The sequence below is a fragment of the Myotis lucifugus genome, unplaced genomic scaffold (assembly GCF_000147115.1).
Source record: "Myotis lucifugus unplaced genomic scaffold, Myoluc2.0 scaffold_0, whole genome shotgun sequence".
NCBI lineage: Eukaryota > Metazoa > Chordata > Mammalia > Chiroptera > Vespertilionidae > Myotis > Myotis lucifugus.
Window position 1 is genome coordinate 62,478,906 of NW_005871048.1, and position 27,940 is coordinate 62,506,845.

The window sequence follows — 27,940 nt, forward strand, 5'->3', positions numbered from 1 at the left end:
ATGGGTGTTCATCTGCCCCTGGGACATCTGAAGATACCATGTTAAGAAACGAGCCTTCGCAAGGGGGTTCTGTTTGCTGCCCATCTGCTCTGAGACAGGAATAAGAATGCCAGTTGACAGAGCCTCCCCACCAAGCTGGCCCAGCTCAAGGTCCACCAAAGCAGCAATACGACTTCATCAGGAGATTGAAAACATCATAGGCACCAGAAATTGCCTCTGGCCACTCTCTCATTGGGTTGTAGCTAGCTATGTTTTCGTTGTCCATTGGAAGGCAGACTGGAAATAATTTTTGTGAACTAGTTCAATTTCTCCTCTTCAGAAAGGTTAGGTGTTGGTTTATTTTCCAGTATCTCAATGGTCATATGTCTTCCAAATTTTTCATTGCTTTCATGGGGGAACAGAGATCCTTATCCCCATTTTAGAGTTAGAAAACTAAAACACAAATAGTAATTAAAGCTTATTTTAACCTTTTTTAGAAACTTACCTCCTCCAACTCTTCTTGCAAAATTTTAAAAACTTTTTTATTGAATTTATTGGGGTGAATTGGTTAATAAAATTATATAGGTTTCAGGTGTACAGTTCTGTAATACATCATCTGTATATTGTATTGTGTGTTCACCACCCCAAATTAAGTCTTTTTTATCACCATTTATCCCCCCTATACCCCCTTAACCTCCTCCACCCGCCTTTCTCTCTGATAATCATCATACTGCTGTCTGTGTCTATGGGCAACAGTTTCAAATAAATCTGTTAGAACTTGTTTTTAATTCTTATACCGTTTTCTAGATGACTTGATCAGTTCTATAAACCACTTTTTTACTGAATGTACTCTGTTCATTTTCCCCGGTGTGTAATTACCCTTAGAACTATTATTTAGCAATTTGGTCATTGACTTTGGTTATTGAATTTTTAAGAAAAGATACTGCTTGCTTATAATCTAGAACTATTTTCCCCCCATTCTATCTATTTTGGAACCTTATAACAAAGTACAATAGTGGAGATGATATTTATTTACACATGAAAAGCTGTCAGAATTTCCACTGAGACAATAAACTTTTGGCTGTGGTAGGAGCCTTTAGTAACTTTTAAATACTTTTTATTATGTTTGATTTTGAAAAGGTGACTATTTGAAGACTGATTTCTTAGTATAATTCTTAGGTCAAAAAACCTATATTGGGAGGTTATTGATCTAAGAATTGTTTTTCTGGGAGGAGGCTGCCAGAAAATTTCACTGTGATTTTGAGTAGAGCTGAGCACTGTTGGTGCTGTGAGCTGTGAAGAAATACCAGTAGAGAACTGGATATTTCACTTGGCAAACATTTCTCCCCCTCAAAATTTAGAGTAAGTTTTATTTATTTATTTATTTAGTTAGTTAGTTAGTTATTTATTTTAAAATAGGAAGGGAGAGAGAAAGAGATATAGAAACATCAATGATGAGAGAGAATCATTGATCGGCTGCCTCCTGCACGCCCCCACTAGGGATCAAGCCCGCAACTTGGGCGGGCATATGCCCCAACCAGGAATCAAACTGTGACCTCCTGGCTCACAGGTCAACATTCAGTCACAGAGCCACACCAGCTGGGCTAGGGTAAGTTTTAAACGCAAAATTTCTTTCATAAATGATTAAAGCTTTGTTCCTTAAAGGTTATCCCGCTTCCTTATCTTTCTTGGTAATTTAATTTGGCGATAAAAGGATTAATCTATGGGAAATAGTCTATGGTTTGGTAAATGCTTTTCCCTAATTAGCAAGATTAATATGCTAGTTGAGGGAAAGATACTGTTTGTTTTCAATTCTGTTTGTTTTCAATTCTACCCCCATACTCCCTTAGTTGAGCTAGTTTCCCAAAATACGCTGCAGGATAGTAAGTCTTGGGTGAAAATTGGGCCCTATGACCAAGTAAGTTTAGGAGGTGAGAATTCTGCCCCTGAACCATGAGTGCCCAGATTCAAGTAAGGCTGACAATATTGGGTTGACTACAATAAAGTAATTTTGAAAGATTTTTTTCCCTGATCCCTGACCTTTGTAAAGGATTAGTATATATTTAAATAATCATGGGGAAAAAGGGGGGTTCTGTGATTTTTTCAAAATCAGCAAATGAGTAATAGTTGTCTCCAGAATCTCAAAGCAGTGACCTGAGTGAAAGGGCACCATTGGCAGGCAGCCTGGGGTCATGGAGGAGCCTGAAGGGGCATCCAGGGCCTGGTGCAGTGCCCCAGGCATTTGGCTGCAACTTCGGCCAAATCGTGGTCCTGCCAGAACGAGGAAACGATGCCGTCCTTACTTGCGTCCTGGGCCCTTTCCTGTCTTTGCTTTATCATGGCACGTCCTCCTCTCCAGAGAAAGAGGGAGGCAAGAAAGTATGGGTGGTTGGCATTTCATGTCCGAGAATGGAGAAGGGATGGAGCGAAGTATTGGTAAGGGGAGATAAATAGTAAATCTTAATTATAAAAAAAAAAAAAAAAGAAAGAGCAAAAAACTAGAGATTGCCTTATGACTTTAAAAACAGCATTAGATACGTTTGAATTTGTCACTTTATGTGTGGTCCAGCATTGAGGATATTCAAGCTTATAGTTTCCACCTGGCCAAAGTGGCTCAGTGGTTGAGCGTCTACCTATGAACCAGGAGGTCACGGTTCGATTCCTGGTCAGGGCAGATGCTGGGTTGTAGGCTCAATCCCCAGTGGAGGGCGTGCAGGAGGCAGCTGATCAGTGACTCTCTCATCATTGATGTTTCTAACTCTCTCTCCCCGCTCCCTTACTCTCTGAAATCAATAAAAATATATTTTTAAATTAAAATTTCCATTAAATTATATTCTATGCATCAAAAACAGGCAAGTCACTTCATCTAGAAGTGTGTCCTTTAAAAAAGGGGGGGAGGGGGGGACAATGGAACCACCTCTCCATGAAGGTATACTGAGAGAATGAGTTAACAGGAGACAGTGACCAACAGTGACCAACTGGCCCAGTTTGCCCCGACTGCAGGGTTCCCTGGATCCTGGACTTTCAGTGATAAACCAGGCAAAGCCCCAGGAAAGCCAGGCCGCGTGGTGCCTACGGAATGCCAGGCACCAGGCGCGATGTGGGGTGACAGTGAGTGAACTTCAGTGCTTTGCCAGCGGGTCTGCCCTGGGCTCTTTTCCTGGGCAGTGCGTGTGAAGGTGGCCAGTGGGGAGGCAGTTTGGGGAAACAGACCTGCAACCTTGGACTCTTAACTGCTCTTTGCTGATGTGTTTGCATTTGCTGTTGTAACCTTTTAGTTGTGGCCAAATTTTTCTTCTAAATTAACAATATTGCTTTTTTTCCACATGCCCCCCCCCCTTACACATGCTCATGCACACACAGATACACTCCCACTCCCACTCCCAACCCACCACATTTAAATACCCTGGCCCATCAGGGAACATCTCGGCCACTGCCTTTCCCCGCAGGCCCCAGTGTGTTTGATTTGGCCTCTTCACTTAGCATAGGACCACGGGGGCCTTGCTTTCCTCGATTTCTTATTCATATGGTCCCCACCTTCACTTACCACAGCCTGTGTAAGTGTGTAACGGGAACGAGGCATCCCAGTGTTAGGGGCCAGCCACAAGGAATATGTCACCATGTTAGGAAAACATGTTTGCCCAATGAGCCCAGACACAAGGATTCTAAGGTTTTGAAGGGCAGCCTCAGACACACAAGAAGAATTTTTTCTAACTATTTTGCTGGCCAGAGCCTCTTTTTTTTAATCCTCATACGAGGATATTTTTCCATTGATTTTTAGAGAGAGTGGAAGGGAGGGAGGAGAGAGAGAGAGAGATTGAGAGAGAGAGAGACGCCAATGTGAGAGAGACACATCGATTGGTTACCTCCCACACATGCCCTGATGGGGCCTGGGTTAAACCTGAAAGCGAGGTATGTGCCCTTGACCAGGAATCAAAACCAAGACCCTTCGGTCCGAAGACCAGCACTCTAACCACTGAGCAAAACTGGCCAGGGCTGGCCAGACCCATTTTAAAGAGCATGCCGAGTAGGTATCCTTAAGTCTACCTTCGATCTGTCATGGTGGTTTTAGTGTATTATTTAACGAGGTGCTTTTCAAGTTGAAACACTGTACTCTCCTGACATTAATTCTTCCCTCCAGCCATCTTCCAGATAAAGAACAAGTGGGTGACTTTACCCCGTGCTCCAAAAATGGCAAAAGCAGAGTCAGAGATTGAGCATTAATAATCCCCTGACTTATACAACATGGTACAAATATTGGGAGGGGTTATTTTAAAGGGTAGGTTGATGTTTTCTAGGCTGAATCTACTCAGTTGAGAGAGAATTGATGAACTTTGATGAAGACACAAAACTTATTCATGTATTTCTAGATCCCCAGGATGCTTATATTTGTTGCAGGTCCCTTTCTAAAACACAGGAAATATGCAACAAGACTTTTTATTTGGTTTGACTTTTGTGGGACGGTTTCCTCAAAGACTGATTCTCAAGACACATGATGTGTAATGGTTGGGCCGCGCAAGCCTGGCAGTGAATTCTACATCATGTCAGGCATTCCTGTTGGATTCGCTGCACGAGAACAAGCAACTTGCCCAAATACATTCTTCCTAAGCATTTGGTAGTTTATTTATAAAGTAGGGATTTGACACTTCTCAGAGAGAAGCCTGTATTTTTTGTAGAACTTGACATTTTTCCGGAAGAAGCAGAATTCAAACTTTATAGTATGTTTGGCTTTTGATTATGTGATTCAGTTATTTCTAGAAGTCTCGCCATCCAGATTGAAGAAGGAGAACAGAGGGAACTCAGCATCTGCGTATCAAAATAAGCGTTTCTGGTTATACCCAGTATGGTATACTGACGAATTTACCTGATCGCAAGTACTGGCTTTGCCACTTACTAATGGTGTGACCTCCGTTACGTCAATTTCTCCCAGCCTGCTTCCTCCTCTGTAAAAGGCTGGTAAACAAATGATGGTAAAACATATTTCATAGGGTAGTAGTGAATGTTAGACTAGAGAAAACATGTGGGGTGCTTAGCACAGAGCCTGATATTGAAGTTCTTCTGGATTCTAGTCTTTCTCTTCGTTATAATGGACAACCAGAGTCATCAGTTAACTAAAACAGTAGCAAAAGGCCCATGTTTTGAAAGTGCTTCTTCTGAATGACTGTCCCATAAGGAATTCCCTTGAGTAATTCAGACCTTAAAGATAGGTGCACTGGACTTGGGCTGGTTATTTAACCTCTGATTTGGATATAGTGAAAGGAGATGTGTCTTATTTTGATAAACTGATAATATTCCAATAGCATGGCTATAGTTGACTCTAGGCCATGAAATATTTTCAAAAGTAAATTTTTTATATAATGAGATCCTTACTAAAGTGCATATATTATTACCAATGCGTTTTTTTCCATGGTGGGGGCCCAGAGAACTGCATTAAACACAAGCTTGTGTAGATAGATAGATAGATAGATAGATAGATAGATAGATAGATAGATAGATAGATGATAGATAGATTGATTGATTTCAGAGAGGAAGGGAGAGGGAGATAGAAACATCAAAGATGAGAGAGAATCATTGATTGGCTGCCTCCTGTACACCCCCCACTGGGGATTGAGCCCGAAACCCAGGTATGTGCCTTGACCGGGAATTGAACTTGTGACCTTCTGGTTCATAGGTCAGTGCTCAACCTCTGAGCCATGCCAGCCGGGCACAAGCTTGTTTTTAATGATAGAAGATATCCTTGGATGGAATCCAAGTTGAGCTGTCATGGACAGCTTAATGGCTAATTGTGTGGTGAGATTACCATGGTCCCTTTTTCTAAACAGCATAAAATAGATGATAGTACTGAAAGTAGGGTGTTGCAACAATAGCTTAGAAACAAGGGGATGTGTTTCACAATTTGTCTGTAGTTAATATGTTTTCATCCTATGATACAGCAGTGCCCACATGGAATGATCAGCAGTGTGCCAAATATTCCTTTTTATTCAAACAAATATAACCCCTACACCTACCTGGAGATGTTGGAAACTATCAGATTAACCATTTCAGATGATGGCATTGTCTCTTGAAGGCTCCTCCTAAATCTCTGTTGAAATAAAAAGATAATCTGAGAGGAGAACCTTGACATAACCATCTAATTGCTGAGTTATAAGCTCTCTGCGAGTAGAATCACAAGAAAAATAGGTCATAGGTCACAGGCGAGAGCAGTTTTGATATAAGGAGAGATGAAACAAAGGTCAGAGAATTTATGGAATGTGCCCAGATTGGATCCTTAGTTAGAGACCAGGGAAGCCAAGGAATGATGAGATACCTGCCTAACAGAGAAAGTGAGAGGTGATATGAAAGGGAGCTTTGAGGGCCTTTTTATTGACAATGTTCTCAGCCCTTGCTGGACTAACCCTAAGTAATTGTGTGGGTAGTATGTGTACCTTTTTATTTAAAAGGCAGTATAGATGAGTGATTGAGAACACCAACTCTAGGGATAGACTGTTTGCACCCCAGCGCATCAACTTGCCTAGGCTAAGTTGTACCTTGGTGTACCTTAGATAAATTATTAAACTCTCTTTGTATTTCACTTTCCTTATCTGAAAAAAAAAGATAAAACACCTGGCTCATAGGATTGTTGAGAGAATTAAAAGAGCTAATATATGTCAAGCACTTAGAACTGTGTTTGATTCAAGGTGAAAGGATTAGCTGTTATTGTTACTACAATAGGTGAGAGTCATGCCTGAGGAAAGGAGAACGCATGGATTAGGGTCTGTGAGCTGCCTGAGCAAACAGTGCTGACATCTCAGTTACTTAGCATAATAAAAGTTTCTTTCTTGTTTGTGCCACAGTCTGTGACAGTGAGATGGCTCTGTTCCATGCGGACGTCTAGGAATCCCAGTGCCTTGCATATAATAGTTCTGCCTCTTGAGTTTCTTCACTGATTTTCAGTATCCAACTGGCAAGTGAGGGAAGATATGGTTTGTTTGCTGAGTGAGGATTTCTTAGGGGCCAGACCTCCCACATTCCCACATCTTCCACATTCCATTGACTTTATTACAGTTCATTACTTCTCTCACATTCCATTGGCCAGGACTGGTCACATGCCCCCACCTAACTGCAAAGGAAAGTGGGAAATGTAGTTTAGCTACATGCCCAGGAAGCAGAAAAGAACATGGAAATTGGTCAGACCATGAGTAAACCAGTAGCAAAATGAGGACTTTGACTGGTTTATGGTTTCACTATGAAGCATAAGCATTTTTCAGTTTCATTTTAAGAATGAATGGGAAAATCTGCTCCCTTTATCTGGCACACAACACCCTACTTCTAATATTCATGCAGAAGAAATTCAGTGACATTATCATTTCTGAATAAAATAAAAAGCTAACATCAATGGAGCACTTACTATATAACAAAATAGTAAGAACTTTTACATTGTTTATTTCATCTTAATAAAAATTAATTTATTTACTCCTCACCACATCCCTTATGAGATAGGTACCAGAATTGTACACATTTGATGGATGAAGAAACTGAATTACAGAGAAGCCATTAATCCAAATGAAAAAAAAAAAAGAATTGTTGAATCACAAACAGGATTAGCCAAGCTGCCAATTTGTGTTTTCCTCTATCTCTTTAATCTATAACCTGATAAAACTGGTAGAAAGCAAATTTATTGTCGTCAACTCTGTTTTCTGCTTAGGGAGTCAAATCCAGGTGTACAGCAGAAGAGACTTAATCCAATATGGGGTGTTCACTCTACCTGATACAGCCCCCATTAATTTGTTATGAGCTGGGTGGCTTGGCAAGACAACCTAATACACATGCCATGGAAAAACACACATTGGTGTGTACACTATCCTTTGGTTTACTTTAGTTTACTTGCTTAAACATGCTGTTTATTATCAGGTTAACCATGCATGCATTGTACTAGTCTGAAAAAGGAGCTTTAATGTCTTAACCTCTGATACCTGTTTAGATATTCCTTGAAAAATCAGTTAGGTCCCTTGCATTGGATCTGCAATTAATATTTTAATCACAGGGGTTAAATAACCTGATCTCACTGGCATGAGTGCTATAATCTTTTGAACATAACATCAAAGAGAGAAAAAATAAGGGTACAATTTAAGACTGATCTTTGAATTAGGCACTTAGTTTCTTAAGGGAATCTGCATCGTCAGTTCATTGCAATCTTTATCAATTCCAGAGATGTCAGATTTCTGTATGGAACTAAGGTAACATCTCAGAAAAGTTGAAATTTACAGATGTCAAAAGGCAGCAGCAGATGTGGGATGGTACAAAGGGTTTTGTTAGGCTGTAGACTAGCTGAGTAATTAGAATTTCTGTGTGCCGGCATCCCTGCTTAAACACTTCTTTTGGCCAAAACACAGGACATTTGGGTGTTTTCCCAGTTGTTTGTGGCCTCCTCTGCCTCTTGAAAAGTCTCAGTATGACAACCAAGTGAGGATGGCACTTACTTTTGAATATTTGGCTTATATGCTTGATTTTGTTTCAATGCTGCCATGTTTTGGTTTTATAAAAACATGAGAAAATTAGGCTGCCTGTTTGATCTGTCCATTCCTAACACGTATTAGTCCTATGCTTTCACCTCTAGGTCTCTAGGTGTTTTTCCACTGTGCAGAGTTTAGATATTCCTTGAAAAATCAGTTAGGTCCCTTACATTGGATCTGCAATTAATATTTTAATCAAAGCGGTTAAATAACCTGATGTCCCTGGTATGCGTGCTATACTCTTGTGAGTATAGCATCAAAGAAAGAAAAGATAAAAGCACAGTTCTGTGAGCCCTTGTAGGTGAACAGTGTGATCATTGTCCTTATCACATCTGTTCTTCAAAGTAATCTTCCCTGAATTGATGAAGTGACATTGCTCATCTTCCAGGGTGTGTGACCAGGGCCCTGGGGCCCAGAGGTGAGCTCTGGCAGGCCACGCTCAGGTCTGGGCCAGGCAGAAAGGGGAAACATCCAGGGCCAGCTTTGTGGGCTGTAAGTCTGGTAATTTAGTAGGGACTTTGGACTTGGGACCTCATCCTTGAGAGCCAGGGACCCTTTTATAACACACTAGGAACCAGGAGTGTTGGCAGTCACTCACATCAGCCCACTAAATGCCCTCACACCTGCAGAATGTGTCACTGAGTTTATTAGCTGGCATTGTTTGGAAATGACTGCTCATTTTGTTTTTTAATTCTCACCCGAGGATATTTTCCCATTGATTTTTAGAGAGAGTGGAAGGGGGAGAGAGAGAGAGAGAGAGAGAGAGAGAGAGAGAGAGAGAGAGAGAGACATCGATTGGTTGCCTCCCACACTCACACCAGGGCCAGGGATCCAGCCTGCAATGGATGTACATGCCCTTAACTGGAATCGAAGCTGGGACCCTTCAGTCTACAGGCCGATGCTATATCCACGGAGCCAAACCGGCTAGGGCTGACTGCTCATTTTTATTATGTGTAGCATAGCATGGTGATTCTCATTCCATGGGCGGCCCTTGAGGGTATCTTTGGTGCTGTGGCACATAGGGCTGCTGTGTTAGATTTCATGACCATGGACGTGCATGATCATGCCTTCCCTAAATCAAAGCAGTTCACTTAGAACATTCAAAAAGAAGCCACTTTTGCTCTCTGTACTCACGCAGTCATTATTGCCCTTTAGGCTTCTAGTCCAGTGTCGGTTTTGATTTCTAACGGGAATAGGTTGTATGTATCAGACGAACTATTTCTAGACTAAGGCTACTCGACTTTCATTCTCCATACCCCCCACCCACACCCCAACCATTAAAAAAAATGGGGGGAAATTAGTTTTCCATCAATTTTTAACTTTTCCCTATTCATATTTCATCAGAGCCTATGTTTTTCCTCTTTTAAGGAAGATAATCTGGCTGGGAATATGTCGTTTCAGCCTTGATATTTGTGGAGACAAAATGTCATGGGGATGGTGTTTTTTCTTCAGTCAAGGCTGTCTGAAGCTTCGGCAGACTCTTCGTCAGTATGATATTCTTGCTACCACCTACTCGTTCAGTGGGTTTCTGTCTGCTGCCTGTTTATCTGGGCAAAGGCGCAGCAGGAAAAAAGGAAAGTTTAAATGTAGAAATGACTTCTTATGCATCAGAGGCTGTGAACTTGAAAGGCATTGGCTAGTTTTGATCTCCAGTTGGCTTGAAAATAACCCACATTTTCTCTCTCCATTTCCCAATTGTTGAGTTGTTTGTAGGAGGATTGCCCACTCAGACTTTGTGCTCTGATTGCTGTCTTGCCACATATCATTGTAAATTGCTCATTTCCACAGCAAGTTTGTTATTTTGTAAACAGGATCTCTCTTCTTTTTTAAAAATCATTATTTCTTGGTTATTGCTGGTGTTATTCCTAGATATAACTAGAGATAGACACACTGACATCTAAATGAATCACAGAGTCCATGCACTTAGAACCAATAAAATAAATAAACTGAAGTTATTTCCTTATACTATAGGTTAAAAAAAAAAAAAGTATGGATTCAGCATTTTGACTGCCCAACCAATCATCGGCAGTAATCTCTGAAGTTCATACTTTGCCCTTTGCAACAGCTATAGTCAATGTCAGATGTGTAGTTGAGAGTTTGGTGTCGTTTAGTGTTGTAAAATTTCATAATGGTGTACTTAATGTCACCAGGCCCCGATAACCTCAAATTAATACTGTTTTAGTGGTTTTAAATGGCAGGTACGTAGGGCACAAGAAAGGGCAAAAGTGGTTTTCCTGTATTTCTTGGGTTTGAACATTTGTGGTCATGAAATTTCTGTTGTTTATTGGCAGAGTTTTTACTATTGCGGTTGGTATTGCTTCTGAATGCATGCTGTATATCGTTGAAAATGAAGGCCATTCTCTTTTTATGTACAGGCAAAGGATTATATAACAGAGTTATATCAGTCTCTGAGCAGATGGGCCCTGGTGGGGTCATTCTGTGATTCTGCTGGTGTGCTGTTTCTGAAGTGTGAAGTACTCCTTCTGCTCAGCTGGCTAGGAAAAACAGCCTTCCCCAAAGAACTGGCTAATGCAGCCCTGTCCTCCACAAAAGCCACGGGAGCCACGTATGTGATTCAAAATTTTCTAGTTAGCCCCATGTAACAGGTAAAAATAAACATGAAAAGAATTTGTGTAATATATTTTTTTAATTCAGTATGTCCAAAATACTATTATTTCAATGTGTAATCAAAATAAAATTACTAATGAGATTTTTGTGTGCTAAGTCTTTGAAGTTCAGTGTGAGTTTTGCTCTTACAGCACATCTCCGCTCAGACTGGCCACGGTTCAGGTGCTCAGTAGCCACATGTGGTTAGTGGTTGCTGCATTGGACAGCCCAGGGCGAACCTTTTCAGCAAGTGAATTCATTGATGGTCTGACTGTATTCCGATAGGAGGAAGGAAGGGATTATGTGAAAGGTCTGCTCATGTGCAGAAAACTGAACGTTAGTTCTTGAAAAGGAAAACGTTGACAGGACTTTCTGGGAAATATAACTTAAAATTTGAATTCTTTATTTGTACAGGTCAAATGCTGCTCTACAACAGTGTTGACTTTGTCTTTATGGGGGAAAAACCCCACTAATCTAATGTTAGTCATTTCCTAAAGGAAATTAAAATTCAACATCATAGAGTCTTAATGTAAATGAATCCTTTCTCTCACTCATTTATCTGGGCCCACTGCTGCCATAGCTGCATGGGTGCAATACAGTCAAAAATAAAGACTCAATTATAGTCACAACGCTTTCCTTGGTTATCATATTACTTTCCAAGTAATGGTTGCTTGTATTGTAATAGGCTTATGCCCCAGAAAATGTGGAAGTTTTGCTGAATGAATGCTCGTATCTTTATTTGGTCAGGTCAGTGGGAAAATGGCCCAATGCTATTCCAAATGCCTCGAAGCCCTCACTTACAGCAACTATAAGCTGTAATTACCAAAACAATTAGTGTTAACTTATTACCAGAACCATTCACAGAGTCTTTATTTGTGGTGAATTTCCTCCTTGTTGCTTCCTCTGGAAGTTGGGGCTATTTTATGCCATTCCATTTTGAGAGTAAAAGAGCTGTGACCGTAATTCTAAGTAAGGTGATAACATGCTGTGTCTCTGTGGTCAACCAGATGGCCCTCATTCTGAAGAAGCTGTGACCTTTGAGTTTTCTACTGTTGACTGGAGAAGGAGGTTTTGCTGGGTGATGCCCTCAAAGGATTAGTAATAGAGGCACGTGCTCAGAATTAACGTGGGCGGTCTGTACAAACCCACAAATCCGTCATCCTCTTGATGTCAGGCTTTCATAAAGTCTTTGCTTGTTTTTGAAGTTCAATAACTAAAATTTTTGGTATGGTAGAAATTGACAAAGATTTTATCCATAACCAATTTTTAGTTAGCCCTGTTCTTTACTCGGCCTTGACCTTGGCCTTCTGTGTCTGCCCTTGCCTGGCCAGCCTTTAGCAAGAATCCTTCTGTCAGTTTAAAGGGAATCCCCCACCCTTGACATCTGATCACCCTCAATATCTGATCAAGTTCCTCATTCCCCACCCTCCATGTCTAAGTCCTTGGCCAGCCTTTAGTAAGAACCCTATTAGGCTAGTTTGGCAAGAATCCTCCTACCCTTGGTGTCTCCTTTTAGTAATTTTTCATCCCTAACTCCCTCACTCTGCTCATTGGCTGGCTATAAAACCTAACTTGTCCTTGCTGTATTTGGAGTTGACCTTGATCTCTTGTATTGCAGTAGTATTGATCCCTTATGGCAATAGTCCTGTATAAAGTCTACCCTGCTATTGAAAACAATAAGTTGCATTAAAAACCATTCATTAAAACTTTAGGACAATTTTATTTTATAATGATACATAAGTTCTTATTTACTCCAACTTTAAAAAATACTACTTTAAGCAGGCTAAAATAAAGTCAATGATTAGAAGCAAAGTTCTTATTTAGAAAGTTCATTGTTTATTACTCTTATATTACATAGAGATTTTATTATACTTGCAACCAAAGTGTAGAAACTGGCCTAAAACTTAAATAAAGCTTATTTATAAAATACTGGATTTTCCTGGTCTTAACAGTTTCTGTAGGAATAATGTATTTTTTATAGCAAAAATAATTTCTCGCTATAATTTTTATTAAATTTATTGGGGTGACATTGGTTAATAAGATAATATAGTTTCAAGTGTACATGTCTCTGATACATGATCCATATATTGTATTGTGTGCCCACCACCCAAAGTTAAATCATCTTCCGTCACCATATATTTAGCCCCCTTTACTGTTTACCCCATCACCTCTCCTTCCGCCTGGAAACCACCAAACTGTTCTTAATTTATACCATGGTGTTCAGCCCAAAATATGTGGGCATGTATTTCCCGGTGATGCTCTCTACTGAGTTGCAAAGGTTTTCAGAGATTAGATTTAATTTATTTTAACCCACTTGCTGGAGGTCAATGAGAGTTCACATGGAAAGTGGCTCTCTCTAGGGCAAAAGTAAGCATACTAAAAAGATGATAAAGAATTACATTGTAACCTTAGAACAGCTTTCACTGCAGAGAGGACCTCCGGGTATAAATGCTGGGCCCCTGGGGGAAGGCTGATGTCATTGGAGAGTCCAGGACCCGGTGCAAGCCTTCATATCCCATGGAGCATGGGGATGCATAGACCTGTGCACCGGTCTGTTTCCCGCCAGAATGGGTTTCCTCAATGTTTGGCAATGAGTTATGCCACAGAAAGAGAGAAAGACAGCACAATAACATGGACTGTCAGCGTTTCCTTTTTCTGAAGATGACTATGGGAAGTCCCCAGAGAGTCACTGTCCAGGCCTGCGATGAGCTCCTTCAGGACACTGGCCCACTGGGACAGTGAAGGGACAGCTCCTGCCAGCAGCCTGGTCATGAATTCCCTGTTCAGAGTTGAGCTTATAGTGAAACTACTTCTGGTCTCTCTGTTAACACCTTGATAAACTTAGAAAAAGGTATTTCATGATTTTTTTTTAATTAGCTCTTTTTGGAAGGAGCGCTACAGAAGCAATTCAATATGAATTCTTTGTTAAGCCCTTTGCTGAAAGATCCTTTACTTAGTGTCTATTATGTGCATATTTCAAGGGATCAAAAACCAGAATGACAGTATTTCAGTGAGGTATTGTATGTCTTTGTGAAAGAAGCCAGGGCAGAATCGCTACATTCCTGCTAGAAGGGTGGCAACCATGAGACTGGGGGTATGTGAAAGCTGGTTGCATAGAAGCAGCTGCTTTATGGGTATAATCCTTGTTCTGCATCTGCCTCGATAAAAAAATAAAAAGTAAAAAGCTGGGACAGCTCAGAGGGGAGGGGTCGATGCCAGTGGAGGGGGCTAATTTCCCCCTGCTGGTTCTTCTGGAGAGCAATGAAAACTTGAATGTGGAGTCTGGGCAAAACCCTGGCTTCTATGTGAAATCAAGGAGGTAAGAGAAAAAAGCTAAAGGTTTCACCAGGATGCATAATGGGTCATAGCCATTATGGGCAGACTAATTGGATACGTAACAAAGTGTACCTAGCTATTGGTGTCTTAAATCTTGCTCTTTTTGCATCCACTTTTAATTTTTTTATTTTACTGCTGTTATTATAACAGACTCTTTATCTTGCACCATGAATGTGTGGGTGACACTGCTATCCTGGTAATGCTCATCTATGCTGAATGCTACTCTTAGAAGCTGTGCAGACTTGAGACATGGCTGCCACTTGGGAACGATTCTCTAGAACCCTGAGGAAGTAAGCACTTAGACATGAAATGATGGCCGGTGTCACACTCTTGCCTATTTCTATATAGGATAATACAGCAGGGTGTAGAAGAGGTGGTTGGACCATGAACGCAAGTGTATAATTGGGGGAGGGTTGATACAACACTACATATGTATCCCATCTCATAATAATTCAGAAATATCTGTGTTTCTTTCTTACATTCATGTGGGCTCTTCAGGTTTTCTTTTTTTAAATATATATCTTTATTGATTTCAGAGAGGAAGGGAGAGGGAAAGAGAGATAGAAACATCAATGATGAGAGAGAATCATTGATTGGCTGCCTCCTGCACGTCCCCTACTGGAGATCAAGCCCGAAACCCAGGCATGTGCCCTTGACCAGAATCGAACCTGGGACCCTTCAGTCCGCAGGCCCACGCTCTTTCCACTGAGCTAAACCAGCAAGGGCTCTTCAGGTTTTCTTTTATCCCTTTTTGTTCCTCTTATTTTCATCCTTTCATTTCACTCATTTCCACTCATGCTTGGAGTTTCCATAGCGTCACACACAGAATCCTCCCCCCATCAGCCAGCACCACGCAGAGTCAGACAGCCTCTGACACATGTGGCACAGGCTGCCAAGACGCACCATGGAAAGCCAAACAGACTTTGTCAGCCTTGATTCATCATTTCTACCCCACGGCGACCAAGCCTAGACTCTTACACGATACATCCTTTCCATCTGCCTCCTTGGCAAAAACAACAGAAAAATGAGAAACCATGTCTACAGGAATTTAAGCATTTTATTCAGTGTAATATTTGAATTTAGAAAATAGTGTGCCCCACAATCATCAAAGCAGACGTTCTATCATTTTTAAATTTAAGAAATATATCCGGCAATACATGTAGCAAAGACAAGATCCGTAGAATTAGATGTGAGTACGTGTTCCCGGCCTGGGGCTGCTTCTTTCTTCATATCCCACAAGAGTGTTTTTCTTTTCCCTGTGGGAGAGTTTGTTTTGCCATCACGTTGCATTCTGGCCGGAGCTCGCGGCTTGTCGTGTTGACTGCCCTGCCTCTCGGTTGGGTGAATTTTTGAGAAGCTTTTCTTGGTGCCAGACCAGCCTGTTACAGAGGCTCCACTGAGGAACAGTCCGGTGGGCTCGTCATCCTTATTCCAAGAAAGACAGCGGAAAGGCTTGGGTCTCATGAAAATATTGACGCCTGAATAAGAACGTTCTGTGAGAGAGGAGATCCAGAGAAACGAGCCATCAACAAGACTTCTCCATCCTCTGTCAGAGGTCACGGTCCGTTCTCCTTCTCCCTTTGACCATTTCCGATCTGAACCATTCCCTCCCTCTGACGCCTGTTCCTTTCTTGTGCCTCCAGTCACTCTCTGATGGAAATCAGATCGTTGGGAGTGAAAGTGTTATGAGAAAAAAATAATCAGCAGTGCAGCTGTTCGAGGTAGGAAAGAAATTAAACTTAGACCCATGTGCAGTAGCTCCTCTCTCTTTGCTTGGAGCTTCTAAACCAAACCTCTTTTATTTTGTATGTAAGGAAACCAAGGCCCAAACAGGTGAGCTATTGAAGGTAACACACTCAGATCTGGCAGATCCAAAAGTAGACTGTCTCCTACGACATCCACCTCCTTCCTTCAACCACTTTACGTCAACAAAGTAAAATATTTTTAGGTTGGGAAAAGAAAAAAATTCAGCATAATATGGCCTCTGCATTAAAATAACAGCTGGGGACATTTTGTAGGTCAGTAATACTATTCACCATCTTATCTACAGTGCTTTGTCAACCGATTGCCAATTTGAAGGTAGTGAAATTTTATTTAGAGAGTTGAGGGAGGGCAAGAGAGAAAGAATTGAATTGGGTGACTATTAGTGAACTTGATGACCCCCAGGAGGTGTAGGTTGAGAGTGTGAGCTGTTGCAGACGGATAGATCCAAAGTGTATCCTTGAGTCTGAGTCAAGGAATGCCATAAAATGTACCTTGGTGTTGGAAACAGACTTTTGAGTTGTTAACATAAAAACATTCAAACCTGTAAAGAATTTTTGTGAGTTTATTTGAGCCAAACTGTCGACAATTGCCGGGAAGCAGAACCTCAACGGATTGAGATAATGCTCCGAAGAATGGCAGGTTACCTCTATATTTATACATTACAATCAAAGGAAGGGACATAGGTGGGTTCCATGAAATCCATTGGTGATAGACTAGAAAGGCGGGAGAAAGCAAAGGGGGTGGGAAGAAACCCCTGGGATTGGATAAGAAGCAAAATGATAGACACATACTTAGGTGGGTGCAGGAACAATTAACCTGATAATTTGTGTTATCTGTACTGGTGCCCAGGCACATTAGGTTGTGCCCCAAGGGGTCCAGAAAAAAGGGAAGTTACAAGTTACCCAAACATTTCAAGGGTATGTTATTATAGATGCAAAAAGACAGGCTTAGTTAAGGTAAAGGTTGACCTTGTCAGTGTAGATACCGGCCTAGGATATAACTACCCACCATAACTGCTTTTAGTTAAAGTTTAATTTCAGACCATCCTTTGTGGTGACTTTAGGTCTCTGAGTTTGCAAGACCACCATGCAGGCCTTCCCTGAGCTTGTCAGGTTAGCATGTGACCCCTTTTGTCCACAGAGGTAAGAAAAAAAAGGGAACTGGCTTAATCCATCCTCTTGGTATCCATTTATTTACATTTTTAGATACCTGATATTTGTCAGAAGCTGGGCTAGTACATCAACTAATCACATGCATTCACACCCATACCACACATGCAGTCTTCTGTCCTCACATCATTTATGGCCTAGTTGAGCAGGAAAACATGAAAATAACTTTATAAAGCTGTATGTGAATGAAGCACATGCCATGCAGGGACCAGTAATTGTCTATGGAAACAACATTGGGAAAGGAATAATTGGTTCTAACATGAGAGAAGGGGACACCGTCTCAAGCGAAATGGGATTTTCTGGACTGGAACATGCAGTGTTCCCCTGGTCAGGATGGCTTCCCGGCTCTTGTCCGGTGGAGTCAAAGAATGAAACCATGGACGAAAGGTGGTATAGCAAAGATGGAAATTTATTGAAGAACAAGTACAGACTCCCACGTGGGGAGAAGAAAAGAATCTCACAGCACAGACTCCCACCTTGGGAGGGGAAAGAGTCCCACTGAGTCCCTTTTTCCTAAGGTTTATAAAGGCTACAGATCTTTAGGCCTTGATATCCCCTCTGATTGGTCACTATTCCCTTAGATTGGTTACTATAGCAACTCCTAAGCTCAAAGGTCCAACCTCACACGGGACACATGAGGCTGTCCTCCCCTCCTTCCTCATTGTTTCCCTATTGCCTCTGGGCTTTCTTCCTCCTTCCCTTTATTCTGTAAATGTGTACCTTTTGCTACTCCCAGTTCCCTTGTCTTATGGAAATGTGACTTCTGCTGCTCCCTCTTCCCTTGTCTTATGGAAATGTACCCTTTTGCAACTCTGTAGCCCTGTGTTTTTTCCATGGACCCCTTAATTTCTAAAATTTCCTAAACCTGCCTATTTCACCCTAAAAATTCCTTTCACAAGGACCTCAGCACCTGAGCTGTCCCTTGAAGGATAAGTGGACTGGGGTGAGGAGGGAGGCAGGAGGGAGGAGGGCCTGACCTGAGGAATGAATCCAAGCAAAGGACAGGAGAAGCAATGATGGGTCAAGATTCTACTTTATTCACCTTTTGATTGTCCCCCATATTGAAGAAAAATTGTCTGGTACTTGTTAAAATGGTAGAGAAGACTTTATTCAGGACTCTTGCAATAGGGGTGAAGTGACCTCAGTCGGAGAGAGGTCAAGGTCACCTTCAAATACAGCAAGGACCAGTGGGCTTTACAGCCAATGAGCAGTGTGAGTGGATAGGGGTGGAAAATTACTAAGAGGAGACATCAAGGAGTAGGGGGATTCTTGCTAAATTGACCTAACAGGATTCTTCCTAAGGGCAGGTCCAGTGCTTCAAACACCAAGGGTTGGGGTAAGGAATTTGATCAGATATTGAGAGTGATCAGATATCTCTGGTGGGGAATTCTCTGTAAACTGACTTAGCAGTATTCTTGCTACCAATGGACTAGGCAGACCAAAGACATAGCCCCAGGTCAGTGAGAAGAGGGCTCAGAGGAGGCTGGCTCATTCTGGGGAAAGGAGAGAGTCCTGTTACCTACACGCCCAGTAAGTGCTTACTTACATTTTGGCACAAAATGACTTTTTGATTTTAGTTTTAATTTGAGGAAACATTAACGCTTAAAGATTAATTTGTTTTCCCTTGGTAGTTTTCAAATTTCTTGGGGCTCTTTCTATTTGGTTTCTTTTTAAAAAAAAAGAGAAAAAACAGCTATCTTCAGGATCAAATGATTAAGAGTACCTAGTCAATAATTTTATGGAAAGAAATGTAAATATAGGGAGACAGGGAGGAAATGACTATGATGGTACCACGAATTGAAAGAGGAAAATATATTATTTTCTACATTCAAACTTGGAAAAGGGCTACTACTGAGCCACCGAGGAGTCATGTGCTTTTCCTCTTGGCCTTCAGACCTTGAAGGATTAGAATAGAAGAAGAAATTGAATAGGATAGATAGTGTCAAACATGGACTCTATAAAAAAGTGAATATGATATTCTAGCCCTTGTTGCCAAGGTGATTTGGTTGTTTAAGTGGGAAAAGCGTTAACAGCAGTCAAGAATTTTCTTTTTAGGCAGAAAACAGGAACTTGAAAGAAAGTGCCAAAGTTCCTCTTTGAGTTGGAACCCAGGACAAGGAAAGGGGGTTCCTCTGAAACGGAAATGTGTTCCAATGTTAGCAACCTAACATTTCAGGGGGTTGGAGAAAACTAAAAGTTTCAATATTCTCTTTATTGTCATTTTTTATCACACAAGGTTAATTGTTTGCTTGCACTTGGGGACAATGTGTAACATACGCAGAATGCTCTTAAACTGGTAGTCCCAACAGTACACACCCACAAGGCAATTACAAAGGGTCTACAATACTGGGGGTTTTCTGAGCTGAAACCAGCAATCCTGCCTTCCACTGTCGGCAGGCAGTTGCACATGGAGGCTTCTTCATCTGAAGTGTATGTCTGGTCTGGGCGGCCGGTGGAGCTCTCAGAGAGGAGTCCTGGCTCCTAAGCGTTCAGGTTTCACCTGTCTCTGGGCTGCGGTCATTGGTCAGCCCTGTCTTTTTGTAACGTATGAGTTAAGGCATGAGTGGCTGAGCTTATCTCATAGGCAGAGCTGAGACTTTGGAAAGCCAATGACTGCTCTGTTACCAGCCCAGTCAGAGTTCAGAATGCACTCTGCTGCTCGGGGCCGTGGGGTTCCCTTACTTAGGAGGTTGTGTGGCTGTGCTGGACAGATCAGGAGCTGTATTTACAGGAACATGGTTTATCTTTGGCTTTTAATCGTCCATGTGTTTCCCACCTGCCCTCTTCACCCACAGTGTCCTGGTGAAATCATAGTTCTCTGTAACGTGACATTTTCTCGCCGCCGAAACATTGAATCTGGGATTTTATGAATGCCCTCTGCTACTATCCAGTGTAGAAGAGGCAAAAAAAAAAAAAAAATGACCTTTATGGTGATTCACGAGGTTCGATCTCCTGCTAAATGTTTTTCTTTTTGCAGAATTTGCAATTTAGAAACAGGAAGTTCACTAAGGAATAATAAGGCAGGGAGGCAAGGGCAGACAAGTAGTGGCTTCTGAGGGCACCGAAAGTAGAAGGTAATATGCAATTATCTCTTTAGTTTCTTGGTGTTGCAGGAGATTCCTGAAACCTGAAAACGCTGGAATAAATGGCCAGGCACTGAATTCATAATTAGTCTTGTTACTTGGGTTCTTTAAACTCAAAATCAGTGATCGTTAATCCTGGCCTGACTTCTCAGTGCCATCAGGAACTGCTCGTCATTTTAAAAGTTAATAATTAACATGCTTTGATAATGGTTATTCTCCTCTCCCTTGAAATTCAGAATTGCATCTTGCATCTTCCCTCCCTTGGCCAGGGCACAGAAGCTGGTGGTGGTGCACGGCCCCTGACACATCAGAATATGGGGCGGCACTGCCACCAGAGACTGGAAACAGAGTCCGTGTCTGTGGCTGCAGTCCAGCTGGCATCCAAAAACTAGCTTCCTGTTTAGGCTTCTTTGGGAGCAAAAGCTTGGTTTCAGACCTTAATTCTGTTTTGACTTCAGGAGCCCAGCGCCCACTCTAGGGGGACAGTGAGACCAAGCTGACTCAGAGGAAGGAACCTCCTGTTGAGTCAGCCGCCCAGCTCCCCATGGTCCGAGGTTTTCTTTAGAGGAACCCTGGCCCCAGCCTGAGAGGTCTGGGCTACCAGAGGGATGAGACTTGAACAGTGTAGGTCGTATTTACTTCTGTATTTTCTCTCCCTAGAAAAGCATCATTTCATCTCATGAAGGGTTTATTTCAAGACCTACAAAACTGGAGGGGGACGGGGGGCAGAACTTTCAAACATTTCCCTTACCTGTGCCACTTACTCTAGGGGGTCACAGTGCCTGCTTTTGAAAGATTTATAATCTAAGCCCAGCCGGTGGCTCAGTGGTTGAGTGTTGACCTATGAACCAGGAGGTCACAGTTTGATTCCCGGTCAGGGCACATGTCTGGGTTGCGGGTTCGATCCCCAGTGGGGGGCATGCAGGAGGCAGCCAGTCAATGATTCTCTCTCAGTATTGATGTTTCTATCTCTCTCTCCCTCTCCCTTCCTCTCTGAAATGTGTGTGTGTGTGTGTGTGTGTGTTTGTGTGTGTGTGTGTGTCTCGCAGATGACTCTACTACAGGTACATGTAAAGACACACATAAAAATTGAAAATATTTTAATAGGCTTACCTTTCTCACAACTGGTTAAGAATTGGTACCTAAGGAAACAATGCTCAAGAAATATTAGAATCCTTAATCTCATGAACTCATTGTGTGGACTTGATAACATAGAAGGGATATTATGGCCATCCCTGCAGGAGAACCCCGTAGCTGGGACTTTGGTAGTTGACTTAGTGCTGGGATAGTAAGAAAGAGGCATAAGAAACATTTCATCACATGGAGTAAAAAATAAGAAAATATGTTTTTAGGTAGAACTGTATCTTCTGAATTCATGACCACCAATCCTGTTCAGGATTGTATATCTAAAATCCCATGGGCTTCCTACAGGGAAGAGCTCTGCAGTGCAAAGGTACTTTGTTTTTCTTTCTCCTTTGATAGTGTATCAGGTGCCGACCAGTTCAAGGGCCCACTGTCTTTTCTGCATTTCCCTTTTATACTTACAAGAGGTTACAAGAGGACAGTTCAAACGGATGATGACCAAAGATAGATCACATCTGATAGAAGAGCCACCACGGCCCATTCCCACTAGAAGGGCCTCCAAGAACAACACACACAGGAACTCGCCTTTCCATCCTGAATGGTCTACAAAGTCATCTCTGCCCTCCTAGCAGGAGGATGACCTCCAGCCAAAGCCCCAGCGAGCACTCCTCCGACCTCCTGAGAAAGGGTGGGGTTCATAGTACGAATGATGGTAAAATACAAAACGCTCATCAGGCACTGCCATAGGAAGTGTTCTATTGGACTCCAAGAGAATTATCCAATGGTGATTTAAAAATTATTAAATTGTGATGAGTATTCCATTTAAAACATTAAGTCCCCTGTTTTGTTATTGTTTATATTTTTATTGATTTCAGAGAGGAAGGGAGAGGGAGAGATAGAAACATCAAAGATGGGAGAGAATCATTGATTGGCTGCCTCCTGCACACCCCCTACTGGGGATGGAGCCTGCAACCCGGGTATGTGCCCTTGACTGGGAATGGAACCCTGACCTCCACCTAGTCCATAGGTCGACACACAACCACTGAGTGACACCGGCTGGGCTTAAGTCCCCTGTTTTAACCCTGTTCCAGCAGTAGGCTTATATAGATTGTTTCCATCCCTCAAATATATTTTTGATGGGTTGTTTACAGTTTTGTTGTTGTTGTTTTGGGGGGGAACAGGGGGAAGGTGTAGTGAGGGAGAAGAGGGGCTACATGGGGGATAATTCTCTTTCATTTATTAACAGTTTCATTTAACAATTATTGAATTAAGCAGCTTATACCTTTAGTATTTATAAAACATAAATGTGTAGACATGGCAAGAGTGTGGAAGAATTGAGAGTTATGGCACGAAGTCACACCCAAGTGTATGACTATATGTCTATTGTATACGTTTACCGCATCTCCCCACCTTGATTGTAAACAAGTGCTAACCAGAATACTTAGCAGCACAGACCGTTGGAGCCGGAGGCTATCAGAGGACCTGTCGAGTGACAGCGGGTTAAGGAGGGTGCCCTGGTATCTAGATAAAAAGCTGTGTCTCTCTCACAGTCAGGGCCTCCCTCTGCTGTTCCATCCCCTCCTTTCTGTGTATCCCAACTGCAGCCACACTGTGGATTCATAGGCAAGGCTGGGCGCACAGGGAGCTGCAGGTCACCCTTTCCAGCTTTAGTAATCTGACTTTTTTTCAGGTCTCCATTCATTGGGGCTAAAATAAGTGTCCTTCTATAGGCCCTGCGGCCCCAAAACAGGCTGGTTCCCAGCAGGCTTCCCAGGAAGGCTTCCCTGCCTGAAACTGCCAGGACTTCCCAGAGTCTACACACCACGTCATCTTTTGCTTGAGAGAATAGAGCTATGCAGTTGCTCTGACTTCTTCGCCATCCCACGGGACCTAGTTCTCAGCAATGTAAACAGATCCCAGAGATATTTCTGTTTATCCCAACAGAACGTTGCCATCAGATAAGTGTCAGCTTAGCACAGACATTTGCTTTGCAGCCGCAAATGCATCATTGGTTAGCATGACTTCTCGCACTTAGAGAAACACATTTTTCCCCCAGTGGGCGGTCACCCCGTACATTGTTCAACAGTCAGTAACAAAGAAAAGCAATGATAGCAGATGAAGAGGGAGAGAGCAAACAGGGCAGGGAACCACTCCTGCCAGGGCTCGCTGCCTCCCGAGGCCACCCAGCACCCTGGGCCACTGGGTCATCACCTACAAACTTCCAGGGCAAACTCGCTTGGGATTGGGTGTCTCAAGTGAGGAGCAGGCACAGTGAAGGCAAGAAGAGCCCCCTCTTGCCATCGCCTGTCGGACCGTCTTACTCCCTGTCCCCCAGTGCTGTCATTGTCCTGGTTCTGGCCCCTGGCCCTTTCCTGTTCATTCTGCCTCTTCGTCCCTGTGCGTCTCAGACCACTTAGTCTGCTGTCCCTTTGTGGGAACTGCGCTGCTGGATGTCCGGTGGCCCCCTGGCCCTGATGCCCTGCAGTCCTTACCAGCTGCCAGGTCCACATGGGCACAGCCTCTCAGGGCAAAGCCCACCAAAGGCGAGGGGCACTTAGCGGTAGGGAACAGCGGGGTCCTGTGAGCTGTCCTTGCACACAGGGTGGGATCAGTGTGTGGCTGACTGAGTGACAAAGTATAGTTAGTCTACAGCAACTCACCATATCCTTGTTGCCATTTTTCATGTCCAGGATCCTCAGATGTCAGGGTCAAGGCTGACAGAGACTGAGGCAGCTTGGCGCTGGCCAAATGTCCTTCCCTGTGGATTATATTCCCCTTTAAACTCAGGCAGGAAGTTCACCTCTTCAATTTTAGGCTTCGTTGTAATGAAGTATCGTTTTATTTTCATTTTACATGACTTGGAGAATGGGTGGTCCCAGGTGTTGTTTCCAGCTTGTGTCACCGGTACCCAGCCACAGGCAGTGACACCCCTGCTGCGCCTCAGCTAGACAACTAATTGTTGATTGACAATCTAGAGACAGGCCCCACCCTCAGAGAGACTGACTCAGGAGTGGGGTGTTCCAGGCAGATGAAAAACAGACCTTATTTCTTACATCAAAATAAATGTTGGCTCCCAACTTTCTTTCCCGCCACCAATGCCTTAGGTCCTGGATGCCACACCTGTTTCCCTGGGATTCTGTGGCAAGAGGTGGTTTTCTAACTCTATTTCTTGACATTTTAGTCCATTACACACGTTCCTACCATAAACTCTACCCTCACAAGCTCCAGGTCTTTCCTATTGCCTATCACATCCGATCTAAATTCCCGTGCCTGGGATAAGGAAATAGAGGAGGGTTAGGTAGTCAGGGAGGGGACTATGGGAGGGAAAGTAGACTGGGGAAGACTAGACCCAGCTAGTGGGAGTTGCTAGGGCAACCCAACTGGGAATAACCAATAGACTGAGAGTTTCCTCTTTGAAAGAACCAATCAGAAGCCAGCAGGGCATATATCTTACCCCGAGACAGCTTCCAGGGCAACCCACTTGGGTCCCCTCCAAGCTAGAAGGAGTCTGTCTATCTCTCAATAAACTTTGCTTTCGCTTACCTCTTTGTCCACGAACTTATTCTTTGATTTTGCGAGACAAGGAGAACTTGGTCCCAAACACCGCATTTTGGCATCAGGATCACGTGACCCAATCTGACCCTCCACACTCAGCTCTCCTTTGAGCAGTTTCTCCATGATCCCAGCTGCCGGGGTAGATTTCTAACTTAATGAGGTGTTGCTGAAAGCTGCTTTTGAACGTGTACATGGCACACATTGCACACATTTCCTTCTAAAGCTGTCAGATTAATGAGAACACGTATTACGTCATGAGAAGGTTGCTTGATTTTGCTTAGCTACGGCTGCTTTTGACTGAGGCGGAATCTTTGAAGCCAGGGAACCATGCTTATAAAAAGAAAATGAGGGCAGACGGGGCTATTAAAGCTGGAGGAGCCTGGCTGGGCAGCCCTGGCACATGGTGTAGGAGGTGCTTTAGGAAACACTTCGTTGAATCTGTGTCTTTGGAAATCACAAAGTAGCTACCACCGTTATCTACTTCCTTGCTGCCCCTCTCCTTCCTACTGATGAGAGGCAAGAACTCTCAGGCAGTTTGGGTCTGCATGGTCACTTCTGGAAAACTGAGCTCCTCCAACACCCAGAGTTAGGGTCCTTCCCAGTCCCCACCGGACCACACTAAGGGGCCAAGTGGGAGTGACCCCATGCATCCAGGAAATCATTTTTGCCTTGAATCACTCCACTGGCTGTGGCTATTTTAAAAAGCAAGAAGATATTTAGACCTGCCACAGGTCTTTAGGGCTAATTTTTCTAAATTAAATTTATTGGGGTGACATTGGTTAATAAGATCATATAAGCTTTAAGTACATTTCTATGATACCTGATCTGTATGGCATTGTGTGCCTATCACCCAAAGTCAAATTATCTTCTGTCTCCATATATTTGTCCCCCTTTACCCTCCATGCCCTTCCCTCTGGTAACCACCATACTGTTGTCTGTGTCTATGAGTTTCTTAAATTTTAGTCTGCCCTGAACCAGAACTGCATCCTGAGGCCCCATGGGGGCTTGGGCATCTCTGATGTGTCAGGGCCTGTGCTCTAGGTCAGGGACTCACACCCAAACATTGTATCTCCGATCCTCTAATTGGAGGAGGGAGAGGGGGTTGATGACATGCCTCCTTTGGTACTAAGCACTGTCACACACATAATCAGGAGACCGATTTGGGTGAGCATTCCTATTCTGCTATTCTGAATCCCAGAGAGATAAAGTCATGTGCCCAAGATCACACAGCTAGTCCGGGAGGAAGCTCAGATCTAAGTAGATGGCCCACATGCTTTTCAGAGTCCCCTGCTGGATTTAGAGGCCAGAGTACCAATTCTGCTACTAATAGCTCTGTTTTTCTCTATGAGCCTCTGTCTCCCCATCTTCCACAAGAGCTGGGACTCCCTACCGTGCTGGGTTTTCAGAGGATCAAATGAAAAGTGATAACTCAAGAGAAAATGCTCAGCATAGACCCCTATACCTGCTTAAGAGGTTGCTTGGCAATAGCCGGAGCTTCCTACAACTCTACTCATCTATACAGGGAGGAACATGAAAATAATTTGAGATTTCTAGTTAGCAGTTCCTCTAAAATATATTTTACAAAAGAAGTAAAAAAGAAGCAGTAGAAAAGAGAGTTTGAGTCTCCTTCCGGAATATTTTTAAAGCTCTATTCCTTTTCAAAATTTGCAGCCAATGTCAACAAATACTTAGTTTGTCTAATCTTCCAGTGGTTTGCATAGAAGGTGGAATGAGATTTTTTCAAAGTTGGGACTTCCTGTTTTTCCCTGGTTGGTGTTTTTCTCTTTGACTTCTTCAATTTTTGCATCAGCCCAGAAAACATGTACTAGTAGTACAGACATATGGGATGAGTTTTAAATGCATAAGTGTTTGAGAGAGTTAGAAATTACATGATGTAATAGTTTATGTCATATTTTCTCTATTTAGCATACTTTCATCTTTACATAGAAATAATTATAGAGAAGTAGCTTTTGTTTTGTGGAAAGGGTCTTTTAGAAAGACCAAGGGGAAAATCTGAATGCATTTTCATTTGTGAGGAAACATCATATTCTGTGTTGGGCAATTAACAGGCATTATAAAGCTTATTTTAAAAACAGATTAAATTTTACTGTCAGAGTTATGAATTTTATATAATGAGAAAATCTATTTACTAATCAAAGTCCAGAATTACCATTATTTTTGTCCTTACAGTGCAATTTTAAAAATCTGCACTTTGTCATTTAGAAACTTAACAAATAACCTTGGAAAATTCCCTTTTACTTCCAGTAAAATAGGAAGAAAGGTTTATTTTGCTTTTTTTTCTTTTGTGTTAAGGAGAGTTTACCAAGCCAAGACACTGAACACTTCAAAGAATTTCTAGAAAAGGGTCTTCTGAATCACTGCCCCTTTGGAAAAACAACATAAGTTTAGGGCAATTGAACTAGACTAGGGTAATTGAAATGTGTTATAGGAATATTCAATTGCTTTTTTAAAAAACCACATTTAACCCATAGGAAGCTCAAGATTATGAGACGTGGTACGAGAATCCTAACATTGAGGTTGGAATGATTCTTAAATTCTCATATAAATGCTGTTATAGGTAATGTCAGATGAGTTTAAATGTGGTTATACTAAAAGAGTTCAAGCTATTTTTTTTTCTTTTGCGCAGATATTTAGGTCACATTCCATATATTTTTGTTCAGCAGTTCCCTTTTTGACCCATTTGATCAATTAGAATTACTGTCTTGTCTATATGATTTGTTTTTTTAATTTTTTAAATAATTCTTTATTGTTGAAAGTATTACATATGTCCCCTTTTCCCCCCATTGGCCCCTTCCAGCCTGCTGTCTATATGATTTGAATAGCTGTAGTGTTGTGTTTATATTTTAGCACA

At 42.4% G+C, this 27,940-nt stretch overlaps 1 protein-coding gene across 1 annotated transcript in view; it reads left to right on the forward strand.

Annotated features, from left to right (window-relative positions):
• The window catches only part of ANKH (ANKH inorganic pyrophosphate transport regulator), a 115,060-nt gene that overhangs the window by 29,022 nt on the left and 58,098 nt on the right, over positions 1 to 27,940 (forward strand). The window lies entirely within an intron of this gene.